Raw genomic sequence first — 15,506 nt, 5'->3', positions numbered from 1 at the left:
GGGTTGCGTTATGAAAGAGATATGGGATTTGGAATTCCTGCATGATTTATAAGAAGAGATAAATGTTATTAAACTCACCAGAAGGAAACTCGGAGAGCCACATCACACGCAAAATATGGAACAGTGAAATGACAAGATTATCTCCACAGCTATAGCGAATAACAGAAACGGCAATACTTCATCACAACTTGGCACGATCTTAACCTCCCTCTCAGCATCCCTCTGTGGCCTGCGCAGGAAGCTCGTCCACCTCCAGTCGAGCTCCATTCACCTCCCCGTTTATTTTCTTTCCGCTGCGCGTGTCCAGTGAGAGCTTTGCGAAATGACCTAGTTTTTTTTGTCAAGACTCAATAGGAATGGTTGTGCCGAGCGCTCCCGATGCCAGACAGGTCTGGGGACGAGCCACGCCAGTTAGCGTGAGAGTGGAGGATGTCTCAGTGTCTAGATCCTTTGCCTAAATAAAAGTACTAATTACTCCTTAACAAGTAAAAGTCCTGCATTGAAATGTACTTAAGATGATAAAAGTAAAAGTACTCAACTTAAGACTTTTTTCATTCGGATTCCAACGTGACACCTTCAAATTGCTTGGTTTGTTTGATCAACAGTCAGACCTCAAAGTTATTTAAAAAAAAAAAAAAAAATCTAATTTAAGACACGGAAAATCAACAAATCTTCACTTTTGAGAAGCTGGAACATGACATTTCTGGGCATTTGTATATGAAAAATATCTAGTTTTCCTTTTCAGCCTATTGAGTTTTGATTCAGCTCTAATTTTATACAAGGGTTGGGTAGTTTGATCTGTAAAAATACATCATATTTTTAAGCTCTTCATATGTTTTGTATACAAAATCTTGACCAGTAACTACAGCTAGCAATGTCAAATACATGTAGGGGAGTTAAAAATATTCAATATTGCCCCCCGAATAGTAATTGGAGTGGAAATTTAATTTGTACTTACAGTAAGTACCGTACTTGAGTAAATGTTCTTGGTTACTTTCCACCATTGTGTAAGTCCCTGCACGTGATTTGGAAGCGTGAGGATGACCAGAGATTAAAAAAAATCAAGAAAATCACTGTATTTGTGTCTTACTGCTATGCGGAACAGCTGTGCCATAAGCCAACAACTCCAGTTGTCCGTGGTCTGCATCAAACTCTTTGTTAGTCAAATTAGAAATACATGGTGCACAGAAATTGAGGGTGGGAAAAACGAGATCTTTGGATCATAAGGGGGTCTATTTTGGACGTTTTGCTGTTTAAATGTCGGCATTCTCATCAGTTATGTTCAGCCGGCCTCTCTGGGATCTTAATGCCGGAGGGTACGCAGCAACCTACCTCATGGAAAATGTGCATCATTACCACACTCGGCCTGGCGCACAACAAACATGCTGGCACACAGGGACACACATTCAAGCAAACACACACACACACACACACACACATATAGGATTTTGTCAGCAAAGCCAGACGTGGAATAAAGTAACTTTGTTCATTGCTAGCATACAATTTTTCAAATGTGTGATCCATCACTTCCTGTTCTAGTAAGTGTGGAGGCGATGGGTGCTGGTGGTGGGGGGAGGTGGGCGTTTTTCTGGGCAGCTCCGTCTAATGAGCAACTCTTTCACTGAAGCAGACAGTTTATGGGGTGGCTGCCAGCCTCATTAAGAGCAGCTCTTAATTGCCCTTTTCTAGCCAAAACCCAAAAGCTGAAACATCTGCTGGTCCATGAGCCCTGTTCCTCCTCCCCTGAACCCTCTTCCGCCCTTCACTCTGCTCTGGCACTTGTTGATCACTTACCACCATTGTGGTCCATAACAACAACAGCAACAACAACAATAACAACAACAGCATCCAGGCAGCTAATAATATCTCTTCATTGTTTTTACAGCTTTCACCCCCCCCCCCCCCCAATGGACCAAAAAATCTTTAAATGCAGGTTTAAACTCTGCACACGTCCTGCACCTCTGTGATGTTTAGTTTGAAGGAAAGTACAGACTGTACTCGGCCAGACTAAAATACCATCTGTATTTACAAGAAGGAAAAAATGCAGGTGTACAGTTCTCTTATGTGAGAAGTGTAGGAAGATAAATAGCGTGGCTTAAATGAAAGAGTCGACTCGACTCGATTTACAGCACCATGATTTCAAGATTCCAGAACACTGTCAGCGGAGGAGAGTATGAGGCTGTGGGAGAGTTAGCCTGTTGATAAGTGTCCCAGATACCGGCTACGAGACTGCTAGAGGGGACTGATAAGACGAGCAAGTTTAGACAACTCCTCATTGTCCGGTGCCCAAGGTCACTAATTCCCTGTGTGTGACCGAGGCGTCGATAGTGAGTCACTGTGCGGTCAGAGTGGCCTTCCTTCCTTCTGTGCGAGATACAGGAAAGAAAGGAGAGTTGCTCAGGCCATTACTTTTAAAACAAAGCAGAGTAAGTCGTTGTTGAAAATGCTCCGTGTGGAGGAGCAGGAGTTTTGATAAAAGCTGTATAAGTTTAGTTCGGCTTGTTGGCAGGTTTATCGGGGTTTCAAAGGAAGAGAAGATTCCTGGCCTGATACTTTTCATTCAGGGGGGTGTGAGACAAACTAAAAAGAAAAGTATTGAAACAGATGTTTCTCAGAAGTCAGTTTCTTTATTTACGCTTGAATAAACTGTTGCGTCAAGTTTGAAAATCCAAGAAGTCTGTTTCCACCCCCAAATGGACGGTTTGACCCATTTCAAACACTGAACTCTGCAATATTTCTCTTTATTGCATATTATGGTTTTTAGTCCTTTAGGTGTCTTTTTGGGTGTCCAATGTAAAATCAGTTACACGGAAAATGAAGACGATATGTCATCACTTGAACTTGAAAATAAATTGCGCAATGATTACATTGAAGGTACACCAACTTTTTTTTTGTTTGGCCTTCTATCAGTGTTTTCTAGCTGTGGAGTGAGAACAAGCAAAGGAACAGAAAACATACAACCGGGGACATGGTTTTTCCAGCCAAGTGACAGATTTGTTTGTGGGGCCTCTGTCACAACAGCTCGTCCCAATCCCTCTCAATGCTATGTTGTGTTTGGGTGTGCGTTTCCCATTGATTACCTGAGACAGGAGGGGAAGGGTGGGAGAGCGGCTCTGGGAGAGCGTGTGCGGCGGAGGTTTCTTTCTCGGCAGTCTGTAGACAGCTGGACCACCGGTTCGAGTTTCTCCTCACAGCGAGGCTGAAATTTCAGCCCCTGAAAATGGAGGGAAATAAACTATTGGGGCTCTCAAAACAACCTCCCCGTCTGGTTTCTTTTCCCGCCCTTTCCTTATTTTTCCTGTACCAACGGTACTCTGACGGGCGCTGGTATGATGGCAAATGTGATTATGTCAAAATATTTTACTCCAGACAGAGTCAAATGGTAAAAATAAAATAAAAATCCCTCCACAGCGTTAGTATTATGTTGAATCAGCAGGGCTCACAGCTGTTCTAGGCACAGCGTGGTTCACGTGGTTGGGATTATTCCTTGACCGCAAAAGCTTGCGCTCTTCCTGATCCGAAGTCAGCCATCCAGCCGTGTTTTTCAAACTTTTGAGGAAGTGAGAAGTGCTGACGAGACAGTTGTGTGTAGCAGCGCTGGTGCAACTGAAGTGAGTAACAACAGGATGAAGCAAGGCTCTGGCGTGGCCTCGGACATGACTGGGGAAGTGGGAGCAGAGTGGAGATGCAGCTCAGGCTGATTCATAGCGACAGTAAAGCTATAGTCAGCCTGGTTTAGTCATCCACCGCTTGTGTGCATTGACAGTTTACCATCTGCAATAGCACGACTGTATTGTCTTCATTGTTGTGTATGTGTGTGTGTGTGTGTGTGTGTGTCATTGTGGCAAAACGTTGTCCTGGATACACGTACTGTACCGGGAACTACCACAGAAGCTGTTTTGAGTACTTTGCCAGGTGTCAGGTGACATGTCTGTCTGTCTGTGGACAGATTTTGTCATTGCGTACATGTTGTGGAACACTTTACGCCCCTTATTAACCGATTTGGCTTCGTGGCTGGTGTGATCCCATCGCAAGAAGACCTCTGGTTTTGTATGTTCTGGTTGCACTATAACAACCTGACGTGTGACAAACCGTAAAACATACCATGACTACTTTCTCAGGTTCCATCTTCTCAAATGTCAGAATTTGAACAAGTCATCATTCAATCAACAATTGGAACCCTCACTTTCTTCCATAAAAGTTTGATTTGAAGATCAATATTGCTCCCATATCTTTGTGTTGATGGCGTTCCGTAGAGTTCCTGACAGCTAGTAGCGTTTATGGTGTGGTGTTTTTATGACTTATGCCGCCATTTTGTTTGTTTTGTTTGTGTCGTACGTGCATGAAGAGGCAGAGGAAGACTGACAATGAGGGAACATGGACGTAAACGATGCAGGTGCACACAATGTGTTTGGTGAGTAACACTGAATGTATGCAGAACATTTACAAGAAATCCCCACAGGGCACATTTTAGATATGGAGGCGGAGCTTGGAGGCAACTACGAGACCGGCTCTGGCTAGCAACCTCACTGTAATAACGAGACTCCAGGAAGTCACCGCACCCAAAATTGTTCCAGCAAGTAACTCCTAAAACCCAAACTATATGTGATCACTAATAATGTGATTATAAGTGAGATTTAAAGATGTTGGTTGGCATATTATTTGAAACTGAGCCAGGCTAGCTGTTCCCCCTGCTTCCAGTCTTTGTGCTAAGCTAAGCTTATTACTTACCAGTTTTGTACTTCGTTCACCGACATGACAGTGGTATCGATCTTCTAATCCAACTCTAAGAATGCAAATGAGCGTCTTTCCCAGGTAAATTATATTAGAAAGAAACAAATCGTTGTTGCATGTGCGAATCGCCCTGAATAGAATTCGACAACTGAAAACGACACATCCTCACTGAGAGGGTTCAACTGAAATGATTCGAAACAATGCTGCTGGAAATCTAGGGTGATTTTGTACAAAACGGTCACATGAATGAGGCATAAGCAGTCAATCAGTCGAGCAGAGGTCTCACAGCCCAGCTGTCAGAAAGCTGAGCTTTCCTCTCTCCTTACTCAGCAGAGCAGAAAAAAAACACACACTCTTGTCTCTTCATTTCCTCGCTCTTTCTTTGCCCCCCCCACCCCCCGCTCCCTCTCCTCTGTGATGAATGGAAGGTATGAATTCTCCGCGGCCTCCCCGGGTTTCTCTCTGAGGCCCTCAGCAGCTGAACAAACAACACGCTCCCAACTTAAAGGCGCAATCAGGAATTTATTTGAACCATGTACGTTTTGGGTATATTTGTGTATAGCCTGAAGCACTGGAGTAGGAACATGGAAAAAAGATTTTTGTAGAGCTGTCATTTTTTCACTGCAGTTGTAAACAAAACCTTTCATGAGCTCAGGTCGAAGCGGTTGAACGCTCATTTATCAAAACTCCGGTAATGAATTTTAATGAAGATAAAAGGCAAATAAATAATTACGTAAACAGAGCCAGTAATGGGGAAAACTTCCCTCAGTTCTGTCCTTGTGGGCACAGACTCAGAGAGGTGGAGGTGGTGGTGGTGGGGAAGAAGAGGGAGTGGTGTTGGTCAGGTCTGGAGGGGTGGTCCTGGTCAGGAGTCGGACCCAGCTGTTGTGGCCTATTTATCCATTCCACAGCACCAGAGGTTGCGGTGGAGTGTTGGATGAGTTAGAGAGGCAGAGCATGAAACAGAGAGAGGGAGAAAGAGTCTGTATGACAGGGGGGTGGAAGAGGAGATGGATGAGGATGATGAGAAGCAGATGGAGGGTGTTTTTTTCCCCTTTTTTCTTCCTATCTGCCTGTGACGCAGGTTGAGCTGTCCAGGTGCATTGTGGGTAACTTGTATGAATACATGCCCAGCTTCTTGCGGCTTCAAATTGATTGAGGAGGACTGGCTGCGGTGATGCAGCTGTCTGCCGAAGTATATGCAGATCATTCACTTTGGTAAAAAATACCGAAATCCTACGTAAAGAGAATAACAGATGTATTACCAGCAAAATGTACTTAAAGTATTAAAAGTAGAAGTACTCAGTAAAATGTCCCCTGTGAGTGGTATATTACTATTTACGCCATTTTTAGATTAACTCTAAATACAATACATCAATGTGAATTTTACTGATGAAGCTGCTCGTGGTGGAGCTAGTGTGAACTGCTTTAAATAGAACTCAGTAGTTTAGTTCAGTGGTTCCCATCCTATGGCCCGGACCCCCAGCAGAGGGTCACCATACACATCTGAGGGGTCGTGGGATGGTTAATGGAGTTCTACACAAATTTGTACACATTTATTTTACTACTACTACAGGCTTATTTTACTCCTTTGGTACCAGTTATGTAAATGAAACCATTTGAGAAGGTTTTAGATGAAATGTCTCTTTGGTGAAACTGCTCAAAACTCGTGGTACAAAATAAAATGTCAACCTCATGGTGATGCTAGGTAAGACGATCATCCTCTGAGGACCATGACCTTTCTTAGAAAATCTCAGTTTAATCCATCCAGCAGTTGTTGAGATATTTCAGTCTGGACAGACTGACTGCCATCCCTAGATCAGCACCACTAGCATGGCTAAAAAAGTGCAATATTTTACTCTAAAATGTAGTGAAGGAGTATGAAATAGATACTTGACTACAGTACTTGGGTGCATGTGTTTAGTTTCTTTCCACCGCTTCCAGGCAGAAAGGTGAGGCTGGAGCCGCTCGGCGAGATGATGTGAAATACACAGTAGAACGCTGGCGGCTTGACAGCTCTTTAACGATCTGCAGGCTGTGTTATTCGACTGGTCTTCACTCCCCCCACCCAGCCATCCATCCACCCACCTCTGCACGCTGCAGCAGCCAGAACATTCCTCACACATCTGGCCCCCGAGTCTTTCCCAAACACTCCCTTCTCCTACCACTCTGCGCCGTAATTACCCACAAGCCCTGTGTTCTCCTTTTCTTTTTATGATCCTCAGCCCCCTCCCTGCCTGAAATCATAAAAGTGTGGAGCACACAAACGTCATTTATAGTCTTGATTTAAAAGGAAGGAGGCTTTCTGGTGTCCACAGAGATGTGCCATCCAGAAATATGCTTTTTCCTCCGCCAAGTGTGTGTTGCCAGAACTTATAAAAGCAAGACAAACATAATGAATCAGTTACCCAGTTTGAACCGTAATTTCTTCTCTCGATTGTTGTTTGCCCCCTCGAGATGTTTCTGCTGTTTTGAGGCAGCTGAGTAACGCAGGATTCAATGAGTGGGTGTGGGAATGAGGACAATTCCCGATGATATAGACGTCTCGTGGGAATGTTTGTGTTTGTTTTCCAGCTGTGGAAAATAACTACAGTACATTCACTCTAGTTTAAATTTCAGGTAATTGTACTTAACTTTCCATTTTATGCTACTTTATACTTCTGTTCTACTACATGTCAAAGGCAAGTATTGCACCTTTTACTCAACGTTATTCTGACAACTACGGAAACTACTTAGAATGCTTCTCAACATGTCGACAAAGAGCCGGCAGCTCATAGCTAACGATGCTAACAGTGCTAACAATGCAAACTACAGTGCTTAAAGAGCTCACAGGGTTTACCTGACTGGGAGCCGGAGGGTTGGTGCTGTGCTTCAGTGACGAGGCTGTCGATCGGAGCGAGGTTATCAGCTTTAAACCGCAGTATTAGAGCTATGTTAATGTACATAATGTCTAATACAGTCCTGATAAAGTTAAGATTGTATTTTAAAAAATCTTGAGAAGCTAATAAGCAGTGTCTAACTGGAGCTCCGTGTCATGTTTCAGATGTCTATGAGCTTTGAATGTCTTTTTTGAGGCTCAAAAAAGTTAAATTATCCAGTATTTTACAAAAAAAAAATAAGATATTTTTGTGTTTTTCTTAATCATCTCATGAATCTCACACATTCCTAGGAGATGGGTTGATGTGATAATATAACACTCCCAGGGGGCGTTTTTTCTGCAGAACTAGCTGTATTGCTAAAGGATCTGAACGCTTCTTCCACCCCGCGTGGTGTGAGAGCGAGACGCCCAGGGGGTCAGAGGTCGGCTGGCATGTGGGGTCGGTCAGCGCTGATGCGTCTGCGGCGAGCCACATGTCGAAGCATCCACAGGAAGTGAGGCCGCATGCAAGGGGGCTTGCATACAGGAAGGCGCTTTGTTGACGCTCCCTGCCAGGAAAGAACTATTGTTAACAGTACCCGGCGGTGTTTTTTATGTGACGGCACTGTTTACTCCTGCTTTGTCTGTAATCTCAGGCCCCTCGCTCTTGTACCTCCCCCGGCTGGCACTCGGCCACACATTTGTCTTGCCGCTCTTGTGTCTTTCAGATAGTGGCTTACTTTCACACTGTGGGAACAATTGTTGCGACACTTGAGTGCTTGCTATCTGAATTGGATTAAAGGTTTGTTTGGAGGTGGATAACGCCCACTAGAACTGATATAGGGGGAATACATATGAGTAATAGCTGACGATGACAACACCTGTAGATTGGAAGATGGAAAGAGAGGCAGATGATAAAGGGAAGAATTGAAAGTAAAAGTTCTTTGAAGCATACGTTCTCAGATCCTTAAAAGCAGTGTTTAAAGCAAGTGTCCCTGGCAATGAAGTTGTACTTATATCTTGTTTTTGTTCTGAAATCAGACACTTTTCATTGTCCTTTACTGAGAAACGCAACAACCCCTCTCTACGCTGAAAAACAAAGGTTCCCTGGCTAACTGGTGCTAAACAGATTTATGACTACTAACTGAAGGACTGGTTCAACACCTACACGGTTCATTTGTTTTATTTGAGGAACATTTCATTGTTCCATGTGGCTTCTGTTAGTCTGAAAATACTTTCAACAGTTTGGTGTTGTAGTGTTACAAGTGTATGCTTTTGCAACAAGCCAGTATCATTGATCCTGTCTACGAGTATATCTTAATCATAGTTTCTGTCTTTACTGTTTAATTTAGAGACATTTCACTGTGTTTTTAGGCAAAAACAAAGATAATGGAGCGTCTGTTTACTAAAAAAAACCCGATACTTTTGTACCCAATGCCTACTTTTCCAGAAACATTTCTTGCTAGCAGTGTGTTTTCTCCTCTGAGATCCTCCCTTATGACATTCTTTCTGTTGACCATCAGACTTTACGCTCAGCGGCCCTGCAGCCCTGCTCTCCGTGCTCAAATCCCCCCTCAGTCTGCCTTCAATAGAAATGGAAATTTGAGGCCCTCCCCTCCCGCGGCTCCCCCGTCTCCTTGCTCCACTCCCCCAGAATGAGCCAGGATGTTTTGAGAAGTGGGATATTGCTCCTAATGGATTCCAAACACCACAAAAGTTTATTAGGAAGCAGGGCATCGTAAAAGTAGGAGGTGGGGGTGGAGGGTAAGTAGGAGAGGAGAAGTACGTATAATGTGTTGGAGTGTGGATAGTTTCTGTTTTGATTTAGCAGAGCATATATTTTCACTTCTCTGTATGAAATGAACATTAAGCAGTGATGTTGATACATCACTACATTAACCTGCCTGTCCACATGGCTGGGGCTGTGTTTCTTTGTTCAGCCAGGTGCTTTTTTTTACTCTTCTTCTTCTTTCTCTGACACAGTTTCAGTGGCATGACGGATGCAAATCAAATGACAACATCATGTTTCATAAAGACCTCATAATGTAGCGATGTCCTTGATGACAAACGAAAACTATCAAAAGGTGGAATGTCCCAATTCTTTAGTGTCTAAATGTGTCTATGTTGCAGTATTTCTCACAAAATGATCTTCATTGTCGTGTAATTGAATAAAGTTTACTGTACCCACATTACTGATGAATATTTATCAAAAGTCGTAGGTAAATATTTTGTGAAAACACGAATAGTCAACCCTACAATATTGTCGCAAAATTGATATTGTGGTATTTGGTCAAAAATATTTAGATATTTGTTTTTCTGCATTACTTTAGCTCATTGCTTTGTGTGAGCTCCATTGTTGGCCAGAAACTACTCAATTTGTATAAATCCTCAGCAGAAAATAGTGTTCGAGTAATGTTTTAGGAAAATGACTGAGCGTATAAAAAGACGTTGAACTATTCCTTTAACAAAGTGATGAGTGATTTATGACTCCATCATCCATCTTTCAGACATAGACACTGCATAGTTGTGCCTGTATACGTCCAATGAAAGCTTAACGGAAAATGTGGAATTAGATTGAATGCCTTCGCAGTGTGTTGGCTTGTGTGTCAGAGCAGTTTTCCTGTGTGTGTGTGTGTGTGTGTGTATTCATGGCCTCCTCTTGGCTGTGTCCATCCTTGCGTCAGAGGTCCTAATCTTGTCCTCTCCTCACAAAGCCTCTCTTTGATGTGCTGATGCTGCTTCCTGCCATGTTCAAATACAGCTTCACAATCAAATTGAGTCCGCCTCCACTGCATGCATTAGTGTTTAAAAGCGTTATTGATCAGGAAAGAATAACTCTACAAGACCCTCTCTCGTTTCATCCCCCGCCTCGGCCTTGTAAGCGCTGCCTCAGAAGTGAAGCAGTGAGTTGAGGAGTCCTGGAAGGAACAAATACCCACCAATGACTTTCCCTCTCAATGGATGATACGAGGCTCTTGAGAGAAAAGATTGGATTGCATTTGTGATTTTCTGCTTGATCCTTTAATCCTTTAGTCTCTTTTCTTTGACAACAAAACCTAATTTCACTCCTCAAATCCTTATTCTGCCCAGCCAGTATTGTCACTTGTTGATTTTCCGATGGCACCTTTAACTAGGCAGTTAGACGACTACATCGACATTTTTAGGAATATGCTTATTTGGGTTTTGGCTGAGCGTTAGATGAGAGGATTGATATCACTATGTCTTTCCAAAAATATGCAGCTAGAGACAGGGGCTCTTTAGTTTAGCATAACGACTGGGAACAGGGGGAGAAGGCTAGCTTGAGTCTGCCCAAAGGTAACAAAACCACCTCCAGCACCTCTGAAGCTCACAAATGAACACATTATTTTTTGTTTGTACAGTGAAAATGTGTAGTAATCAAGAGGCTTCAAGACTATTTCTTGGCCGATACCAGTAACTTCCTGGAGTCTCAGCAGCACATTTTGATAGCTGTGGTAGCATAAACTTTAGTGTGTAGGTTGGACTGTAGAACACTTACACTTGACAAAATGTAGTTGACACATTGATCTTTTCATGTCGTTGATTCATGATTCATCCATTCACCTCATGGTCGCGGTCGTAAACCTTCTCCAAGTCCACAAAACCCATGTAGACTGGATGGGCAAACTCCCAGGACCCATCCAGAGCAGAGCTGGTCCACTGTTCTATGGCCAGGAGGGAGTCCACATTGCTCCTCCTGTACCTGAGGTGGGACTTTCAGTCCGAGCCTTCTTTACAGAACCCTAGAATACACTTTATCGAGGAGGCTGAGCATGCGATAGCCCAAAAACTGGAGCACATCCTTCGATCCCCCTTTTTAAAAAAGGGAACCACCACCCCGGTCTGCATACATGAAAGCTGTATCAAAGTTCTCATCTCACCCTGAGCAACAAAGTGAATAAGCGTATTTCCCAAAAATGTCAAACTGTTGCTTTAAGTAATTTTCCCCCCACAGATCATTCGCCATGTGTCTACAAGAGAGTTGGCGTCTCTGTTCCTCATCAGTGGACTCCTGACAGACGTGCCCTCCAGCCCCAATAATCAACCCCCAAAAAATGAGGGGAGATGTTTTCTCTCGGCTGCTAAGTGGGAACAGAAAAGCGCAGTGGGAAGGGAAGGGAAGGGGGGGGGTAGTCAGCTGAAGATTGGAATTCTCTGAGACGTGTTTGGCCCCCACCTCCATGGGCCCTCCCGAGCCAAGTTAGCCGTTAAATCCCCCTTTCTTCTTACTGATGACCCGTGAGTGATGTGGGGGAGGGGCCACAGGGTCAATGAAGAGTGTGGTGGGGAGGAAGGGGAGTGGAGGGATGGTGGTGATGATGATGATGATGGTGGTGGTGGTGGTGGTAGTGCAGGGGAGGGGGGGTAAAAAACGAAGACGAGGCAAAGCCTGGCAAGGAGGCGCACTTGTCTTTCCACTCCTGTAATCCCTCCAATTTGAATTATTAAATCTAAATCTGTGTTCCGGATTCATCAGAGCCCACATTGCTCGCAAATTACTCCCAGGTGTGTCGAGGACATTGCTGCGCATGGAGATGAGAACACGAACCAGCGGCATGGCCGCTTATGGATGCAATCACACACTTTGGTGCAGCCTGGAAAGTCTGAAGTAGTTAGTTATGAATAATGTTGGTGCCGGGCAAAACGCCAGCTTGATGACTTCTCTTTTTTAGCTCCCTGATGGATTGAGAAACTTCTGGGTTGGGTGGAGTTTGTGAACCCTTTTTAGATGAGCTTATAAAACAAAACAAGCAGTTATATAAACTCATACATTTGTCATGCAGTTCGCAGCTGTCATGCAGCTGTCAGCACCTGCAAAGCTGATTGTATAAGACGGCATACTGATATTGCTCGTGATGTGGTAGTTCTCACTGGGTACAACGTGTTCCAATGTGATGTGGTATGTTTGAAAAGGTGTCATGTGAAACTCGGAGATTAGAAAAGGACAAAGCGAGTGGGAGTAGTTTTGTATTCAGTGCCTTCTCGAAATGCTGTGAGACTGAATATAACCTTTATTTAATCAGGTAATCGCACAGAGTTCAAGATCTCTTTTGCATGAGAAAGCAGAGAGGACAAAAAAACACACGAAGCAGAAGGACAAATACATACAATAAACTATTAAATCATTGGCTTTTGATAAAACTGAATTTGAAACTGTTATCTTAAAAACTTGTTTATGGCTTACATGTTAGCGAATAGATATTTACACATCTAATAGACACAGAGCAACATTATGATGAACATGAGTCCAATATTCACTCTCTTTTAGTTTTAGTTCTGTGTTTGGTCTCCACCAGCTCCTCCAAATATTTCAGAATCAGAATCAGCTTTATTGGCCATGCATGCGTACACATACAAAGAATTTGACTCTCCACGTACATACACACAATATACAAATAAACAAGAAAAATATAAAAAATAAAAACAAGGACAACAAAAAAGTAGAACAGATGTAAGCATAAACATTTAAGGACTATGCACAATATAAATATAAATATATATTAAAAGGGTATTAGTGCAGAATGTCTGATTAAGTGTTCATCAGAGTGATGTACAGCAGAAAGAAGCTGTTCTTGTGTCTGGTGGTTTTGGCGTACAGAGCTCTGTAGGCCTACCAGAGGGGAGGAGTGGGAACAGCTTGTGTCCAGGGTGTGATGGTCTGCAGCGATCTTCCCTGCCTGTTTCCTGACTCTGGAGGTGTACAAGTCCAGGATGGAGTGCAGACTGGCACCAATGATCCCCTCTGCAGACCTGACAGTCCGTTGTAGTCTGTTTCTGGCCTGTTTGGTGGCCGATCTAAACCACACAGTGATAGAGGAACAGATTGGATGCTAGAGGAGTAAAACAGGATCAGCAGCTCCTGAGGCAGGTTGAACTTCCTGAGCTGGCGCAGGAAGTACAACCTCTGCTGGGCCTTTTTCCTGATGGTGTCGATGTTGGAGGCCCACTTTATGGCTCTTTAGCTGCTAAATTCACAAGTTAATTTGGTCTGCTGTTTGGTACTGAGCAGGTAGTGCACAGTGGGATGTTAGAGCCTTTCTGACGGAAATGAGACTGTGAGTGAACCAAAAAAGAAAAGTTACTGCCTATCAAATCAGAACAATGAGCTATGTTCAGAAATAATAATACAGAAAAAGGCAATTTAGTGTAAAAATAAGCTTCTCACAGGACTCCAACCCAAGTCTCCTGGGTGAAAGTCCTGAGTTTGACCCATTCATGCACCACAACCTACTCTTTATATCTACTTTGTCACTACTCTACTAAATCTTAAAAGCCTTTTGGTTGGTTAACTATTGCTATATTAAGTAACTTGGCAGGGTGTAAATAGCCGAATAGCTGCCATGTGACTGTTCCCCCTGGACGCAGATAACACTCTATTTAACACACTATAATTATATTGTCATTACTGGAGACAATAAGCGGTGTCTGTGGTGAATTAGGGGCCTTAGCCTTCATGTGAACTCTGAATCCGCCCATTAACGTCCTACCCATCGTACCATCCAGGGGATTGGCATACCTCAGCCAATAGCGTCAAAGCCACGGTGAATTGCGCCACACCCAGAATGCACTTTAGTATTTATTGAGATGAGTATCTATTATTAGATCTTGCTGAGCACCGGAGCTAACCTCCAGGTCTTACTGTTGCTTAGATGTTGTCCCCTTTTAGCTGAAATGTCCACAACGTTACACAAGGATAGCTAAAAAATAATCAATGATTCATTTCCATGTTGCTTTGCTTTCTACTAAATTGAATTGATGTGGCTCTTTTATCTTTTCGGAAGGGGAGAATTTGTATTTTGGGCTATAGTTACGAGGAAGAAGTAAACAAGAGCTATGAGTCTTATGTTACGACGACTTCTGATTTACCTGAGCATTGACAAACCCCGTTTTGGTCTGTTAATAAATCCTCCGCCGCACTCGATTTCTTTGTCATTAACGCTGTGATCAGTGTAGCTGTGGTTAATAAACAAAGACTCTAACTGCTGAATCACTGTCAGGCAAACCTGTCAGGTTTTTATTGGAGATTCCAGAATTCTATGTAACTTTGAGTCGTTGTTACCCTTCGTCATGCTTGTTTGTTGTGGTAAACTGCTCTGGTGGAAACATGCAAAGTAAGTCAGTAAGTCAGTTATTACAAACAAGTTAATGACACCTTTCCAGCTCATAATAATTATAACTGACAGGCGTATAATCAGTGCCATATCGAAACTGTGTTTTGCCCGGAGCTCTCCCTGAAGCAAAATTTAAATGATGGTGACCAACACATTTCAGAATGAGTGATAGCTTTGCTTTAAATCCACTGTAAATACTGAGACAAAGGACAGAAAGGGAAGAGGTGGAAGTGACGTCTTGTACACAGCGGGGTGTTTCATATTTGAGTGTCCTGTTGTATTCAGGCCAGTGTCGAGTGCGAGCACAGCAATGCCGAGGTCAACACTACTCTGCTTTGACTGAAGGAGCATGAAAACTGGACTGAGTGCAACCGTATCTCCAAATCCTGCTATTGTCTAAATAGAGAGGTGTCTGTGGGGGTCTATTCAAGATTGGCACCAAGAAGACATAAAATAGATCTTGTTAAAAATCATTAAAAAATACAGAGAGGGCTGGGGCTAAGTGAAGTTAGTGAGAAAGGCATAATGAGGCTATGTCAAAACAACAAAAACAATATCAAGGCCAACAACTTTATGTCTCTGTGCGGTGGTTTGACAGTAAATAAACATTTATTCCCTCCTAGCAACACATCCACGTAAACACAGCATCTAGTATAAGTTTGCTGCACTGGTGTTCTCAGTGCGTAGTCCCCCTTCATCTGAGTTTCATATTCACAAAATACATTTGCACGATATATTAACAACGGCCAAATATGTGTAATGGGAAAGGTGTCGTTTGTTGCCTG

The 15,506-nt window shown here is 43.2% G+C and overlaps 1 long non-coding RNA gene across 2 annotated transcripts in view; it reads left to right on the top strand.

The window, feature by feature from the left end:
* The window catches only part of LOC116383612 (uncharacterized), a 44,630-nt gene that overhangs the window by 6,218 nt on the left and 22,906 nt on the right, over positions 1-15,506 (top strand). The window contains exon 3 of one of the 2 annotated variants that reach the window (XR_004212779.1): positions 4,349-4,414. This is a non-coding gene — a long non-coding RNA (uncharacterized LOC116383612). Of the gene's footprint in view, positions 1-4,348; positions 12,885-15,506 lie in introns of those variants that run through there. The other variant, XR_004212778.1, reaches the window with a different exon arrangement.

This window comes from Anarrhichthys ocellatus, unplaced genomic scaffold (assembly GCF_004355925.1).
Source record: "Anarrhichthys ocellatus isolate YVR2014 unplaced genomic scaffold, GSC_Weel_1.0 scaffold7, whole genome shotgun sequence".
In the NCBI taxonomy this organism is placed as follows: domain Eukaryota; kingdom Metazoa; phylum Chordata; class Actinopteri; order Perciformes; family Anarhichadidae; genus Anarrhichthys; species Anarrhichthys ocellatus.
Note: the sequence above shows the minus strand (reverse complement) of the source record. Positions and strands in the feature narration are given on the sequence as shown.